Source organism: Triticum dicoccoides, chromosome 5B (genome assembly GCF_002162155.2).
Source record: "Triticum dicoccoides isolate Atlit2015 ecotype Zavitan chromosome 5B, WEW_v2.0, whole genome shotgun sequence".
Classification (NCBI taxonomy): domain Eukaryota; kingdom Viridiplantae; phylum Streptophyta; class Magnoliopsida; order Poales; family Poaceae; genus Triticum; species Triticum dicoccoides.
This window is the reverse complement of record NC_041389.1, coordinates 500,570,596-500,576,649: the sequence shown is the minus strand read 5'-3', so window position 1 is coordinate 500,576,649 and position 6,054 is coordinate 500,570,596. Positions and strand designations below refer to the sequence as shown.

The 6,054-nt window shown below is 37.4% G+C and overlaps 1 long non-coding RNA gene across 3 annotated transcripts in view; it reads left to right on the top strand.

Moving 5' to 3' along the window:
- Window positions 1–2,485, top strand: part of LOC119311154 — a 5,287-nt gene extending 2,802 nt beyond the window's left edge. For 2 of the 3 annotated variants that reach the window (XR_005150893.1, XR_005150891.1), the window contains one exon: window positions 97–2,485. This is a non-coding gene — a long non-coding RNA (uncharacterized LOC119311154). The remainder of the gene's footprint in view (window positions 1–96) is intronic. The other variant, XR_005150892.1, reaches the window with a different exon arrangement.
- The last annotated feature ends 3,569 nt before the right edge of the window (window positions 2,486–6,054 follow it).

Here is a 6,054-nt window from a genome sequence, read left to right as displayed (position 1 = left end):
TTCTAAAGTGTGCTGGTGAAATGCAATCCGTTCTCTCTATCTTTCCCGCTGAGATGCAGAGGAGCTCGGTGTTTTAGGGTTTGGCTGTTGCTGCAGGAGAAGGTGGAGTTGCGACAGGAAGGAGGAATGAATTTCTAATGGATCTACTGTCTCCCTTGAGTTGGGGCGAACGTAGTGAAGCACCACGCTGTGTTTATTGATCTGGAATCCAAGAGGATCACCCGCCCTTGGTTGTTCCCTTCGTTTGTCAACTAGGTGAGACCTTCAATTTTGTTGTGCTATCGTCTCCAATCTGTAACCTCTTTTGATGTTTTTTTCCAAATTGAGAGATGATAGATAAATAACACTGTATTCATAATTTCATTAGTTTGCCATATTTATCAGAAAACAATTTTTAACCCTCTATTCATTAGTTTGACATTTTAATATTTTCACCAAAATGCACATGAAATGGCCCAAATTGGAATGTGCTTATGATATTTGTTGTTCAATAAAGGAACATATGTCCTGCTGCTCTGATCCATAATAAGGATAGTTTTATTTTGGGTTCACATGGATTCAATCAGAATTATCTCATTTTATAAAAGTTTCTTCAATGGTTAAGATGGCTGAAATCACTAGCGATACTTCCCGTTCTTATTTATTTTCTCCCGTTGCAATGCACGGGCATGTTTGCTGCCCAGAATTCTCATCTCTTCAGCTTTCGCTATAAGTTCCTATGATGCTCCTTTTTAGGTGACTTTTCATGTGATTTCTGCTTCCAAATATTAGAAAATACCTTCAGATCAAACCAGCAGATTTGTAGATTTCTGGGAATTGCTGCTACTCCATCTCCATCTAGCCAATGGTCTTTGGTTACTGATTCTGAGGTACGACGTTGTTTTTTGTTATATCCCATTTAGCTTGGCACCTCCATTTATTGGTTCGGGCCGAGCAAAGACCCTGTTGAGCAGTATCACTGACTGGAAGCATAAAATTTTAGATCAGTGATAAGATAAATCCTGTGTACCGGTGCTTAGTAGCTAGCGAAATGCGGCTGGTATTTTTGGTCTGTATGTAGGTAGCTTCCTGATGTGTGTGGCTGTGTGTTCATTCACACAGACCTGAACTTATTTATGTTTTTCGTTGGCTTCATTTTAGTAAAGATGGGGTGGGGAAAAACTACACCCTATATATGTAAGTTGACTGAAAATAATAATATGTTTCAGTAGCTATATTTCTTCGGTTCCTAACATGGTTGTAGGCTAGATGTTCCTCTTGGTTTGTCTTGCTATAGAACCTGCCCCTATTCATCTGTTACACATTTTGTGTAGCTATTAAGGAAGAAAGTAATGGACATTCACAGTTCATAGTCTCCCCATCAGCATTTGATGGCAGGAGCCGCTGCTTTACAGAAGATGGATGTGAAACCAAAATCATATTTTACTAACTTTTATTTACTGCATATTATCATTTAGCAGTATGTTGGTTGTGCCTCCCCGTGATCAATGTAGATCTTCTGCAGATGTAGTGCATGCAGTTCTCTCAGGCGTTAAACTTCTCAATGGTTGACCATGGAAAATCTGTGTAGCTCTTGTTTCTCCATATGTTTCTGGTTTCGAGCTCTTACTCCTTTTGAAATTACCATCTTTAAACATTGTAGATTCCAATCTCTTGTGTATTTACATCAAAGACTGTTTTCGAATGCTTATTATGTACTAAACTCCCTGCCCCTCCTTCTGTCACATGTGTTGTTCCCTTGTCATCAGTGAGCTCGAGAAAACACAACTACAAGGTACAGAATAGTTGCCACTTAGTTAGCATTTTAGTTAACATTGTAGACATGTTAGTAACACTATAATGTTGGACAATAAATGAATTCGACTACATCCAAAGGAACTTATCTTGCTTCCAAGAATAGTAAAATCATCTTTAATATTTTCCCAAATTTCGCTTATATTCATATTTCTTAACATGTTTGGAATGCCGTTTCCTCCGAAATGCAGCATTTACCTTCCATTTGGAGCATAGGATGCATTTTTATCAGTTCCTGACTGAAATAACCACTTTTCTGATAAAAACGCTATCCATCAGTTAGACTTGATTAATTGTCTTCTAGACACACCTTCAAATATATATAAGTTCTCTGATAAGGTAGTTGTGGGAAGACTTATTTTTGGTTTACATTGTAAAAAAATTCAATGACCACAGATTTGACTTTCTTTTTTGCTTCTTTTCAGCTTTCAGGTCCTAAATGAGAAGGTAAGGATGTACTTGAGCAGTATGAGAAGACCCAGTTCCATCATCTCAGAAGCCAGAAGTTCCCCATTTAATATCTTTCATTCTGAAATTTGTTTAAGAAGATGGTCATTCTTCTATTAGCAGCACGATTATGTGTCAATTGTAGATTCTTAATTGCTTAGAATTATTTTATATGTTTGATTCCTTCGATTCATATTTATTCAACAACAAAATATTTTCAAGATTGGTCCGTTTGAGGATCAAATTTCAGACGTGTTAATTGATGTGGTATCAAGCTAAGTCTGTTGATACCTTGCTCTCCTTTTTGCTTTGCACAATTATTCTCGTCACTGGAGATGTATATTAATCCTCTAGCTTTGCTCATTTTATCTTTTAATTTCATCTTAGTTGATAGAATATTGTGCCATGTGTTCACAAATTACATGGTCTTGTGGACTATTTCTTCCGTTGCAACGCATGGACAAATTTTATCTACAAGCAATGGTAGTTACCACCTAATTCTTTGGCCTTCACGTGTCCCACCTTGTTATGAAGCCAAACGGGTGAATGGTAGTCGCTGGGAGAGGTTCTAAACCCGATAACCCTTGTCCCACGTGAGCTCATTAAGATAACTGCATGTGCTGATTTGTAGGGGCGTTGGGTACTCCTTTCTAGCTAGCTCCGTTGCGGGAAGCATTAATCTAAATGCTCTTGTGTGCTACTCCTTAATTGTTGGCTGGATGAAACAACTTTTGAATAGAAAAACAAATCACCGTGACACTAATTGTTTGCCCGATAGGAAAAGAAATATGGTCACTCAGAATTTTATAGTCTGGAAAGGTATGTGCATGTCTACCATAGCATGAATGTTATGTTCCACGGTATGTAGAAAAGCAGTATGGAAGTATGTAGTACATCATTAAAATACAAAGTTTGGAGTATGTGGAATTGAGGTATATTTCTGTTGAAAAAATAGTATGTGGTATATATCTTTAAAAGAAAGTATGGAGTATGTGGAATTGAGGTACATTTCTGTCAAAAAAAAGTATGTAGTATATATATATTTAAAAGAAAGTATGGAGTATGTAGTACATATCTACTTCTTACTTAATCACGGAGTATGTATATACTTTTTAATTGTAGAAGGGCGTATGTGTTTATACATTTTAATACTAGACTAGAGTATGTGTTACTACCGGTTACTTAGTGGCAGTATATAATTTTTTAAACCAACATCCACAAAAATTGTAGGTACAATTATTTATTATGCATTTTGTTTTTGGGTTTTTGTGAGTTGCACAAGAGTACGTAGAATGAACAGAGTATGTATATAAGTGTACAATGAGTATGCAGAACATCATATACAACAGAACTATACAGTGAGTTGAAGCATTCCATTTCTGCTATATACACGTCATGCAGACATGGTGTGGTGCATGCATCAAAGGCAAGTAGGCACGCAACAAAGATCTATGCCTTTGACTTTGTAGTTCGTAGCAGATACCACCACACGATGATTAACGGTGGCAGCGATGTGTCTCAGTTGCTTCATTCATCAATGATTCATGCGTGTACTGCCGTAGCTGCGATACAAGCCTCGTCTAGTCTACTAGAGATGCACCACACGACTAATACGTGGAGCCGTAATCGTAGCTGCGAGGTGCACGGGTGCATGTCGTACTATATGAAGTATCCAGTGGTGCTGCGTGCAGAATCTAACTTCGCCTTGTCATCCTCTTCATGCATGCCGGCCTTCATGTACCTGTCGTCACATTTGGACCCTCGGAATCATGCTGTAGATGAGAAAAAAATAAGAACAAAGAAACCAATCAGGAGAGATTATGTACACCAGATGCTCTTGATCAAATTGGTTGAAATTGACCATCGTTGGCCATAACCAAAAAAACTGGGACATAGGCAACAAAGAGGAACCGTATGAATTCTTTTGAGATGGAAGTCTGAACAACCTATGATCTCGCTACTCATATTTAGTTACCTGAATTGTGTGGTACTAAAGAACGACGTCGGCCAGCCGTGGTTTGCACTGCATCAGATGTGCCGTCCAGCCGATGTGACCCACGGCGAAGACGCCGATCCGCCGTCTCCAGGCGTTGAGGGAGGTGTCGCCCAGGCAGAACGGAAGGTCGAGCAAATAAAACTGTTTTGGTTCGTAACCAGAGTATACTAATAAATCTATTTTTACGTGGAAAAGATACGAAAAGATAGTCATGCATTCAAATTTTCTCGGATAAGCTATGCCGATGAGTACGCCGTGGATAACCACCAATTAATCTAATGAATATAATTAATAATGAAACAGGTCGGGTGGAAGCTAGCCTAACTCGTTAAGATTCTGTAGCAATCAAAGAGAAAAAAACAAACCAAGCCCGGATCTAATGACAGAAGATCGACGGTGGATTCTTAGGTGGTAGTTACCACTAGGTGGTAGAAGGGATTTTTCATATATATATATATATATATATATATATATATATATATATATATATATATATATATATATATATATATATGTTTCCTACGAGCAATGATAGTTACCACCACTTGCGTTTTGTATGTTGTATGTAGTATCTATCAAAACCGAGAGTATGTACGTGTAGTATATAGTATATAACAATGATTAGGTAGTATATATACAAATTTTTAAGTAGTATGTACCATTTTTTGAGTATGCTCTTTTTTATGTACAAATATGTACGTATTTCACAAATATAACAAAAATTATGGGCTCATATGCAATTTTTTCATGTAACTTGTTTTGAAATATCTTAGATATAGTATATAAACATATTTAAAATAATAAAATAGTATATATAGTACCACATGCTAGTATATGAGACATGTGGGGTAACTACCACCGGGTGGTAGGATGAATTTTTCCTATATATCTTTCCCTACTAATAAAGCAAATAGTGCTTCTGGTCGTCCGTCGGGAAAATTGCCCCCGAAGTTCGCACTAATTACCCGCTATGCCACCGCTAAGTGAGAAAAAATGTTTCACGGCTGCATCCACCTTGTGTTTGGTTCATATTGAACAATCCTCTCACATATTGCATGCATATGTATCTATCCCGCTGGTTGGAGCTTGTGTCTTGCGTCCTGTAGACCCGGGTTCGATCCCTGCTGCACCTTATTTTTTCTTTCTTTTCTTTTGGCTGCATCACGAGTTCGATGCCTGCTGGCCCTTATTTTTTTCTTTCTTTTCTTTTGGTTGCACCACGCAACCGCTGCTCGACCCGACCTGTTTTTTTTCTCTTTGTTTAATTTCTTTTTTCAAATTCAAATCTTTTAAAAATACTGATATCTGTCAAATTCTAACTTCAAATCTAACATGTTATATGTGAAAATATCTCAGAAAATATGTAGATTTTAAATATGCTATTATCTTGCATGTTAATCATTTTTAAAATTATGTTTAGGATGCATCATAGTTTGATGCTCTCACAAAAGCTATTACAAATGAAACATAATATTGCAAAAAAATGTTAGTCACCACAAAAATGATTCCATTTTAAAAACATTCTCAAAAATTAGATAAAACACCTTCTCAAATTAAATATATATTCATGTTTTTCTAAAACAACAAGAACAACAACAAAACCTTTAGTCCCAAGCAAGTTGGGGTAGGCTAGAGGTGAAACCCATAAGATCTCGCAACCAACTCATGGCTCTGGCACATGGATAGCAACCTTCCATGCACCCCTGTCCATATCTAGCTCTTCGGTGATACCCCAATCCTTCAGGTCTCTCTTAACGGACTCCTCCCATGTCAAATTCGGTCTACCCCGCCCTCTCTTGACATTCTCCATGTTTTTC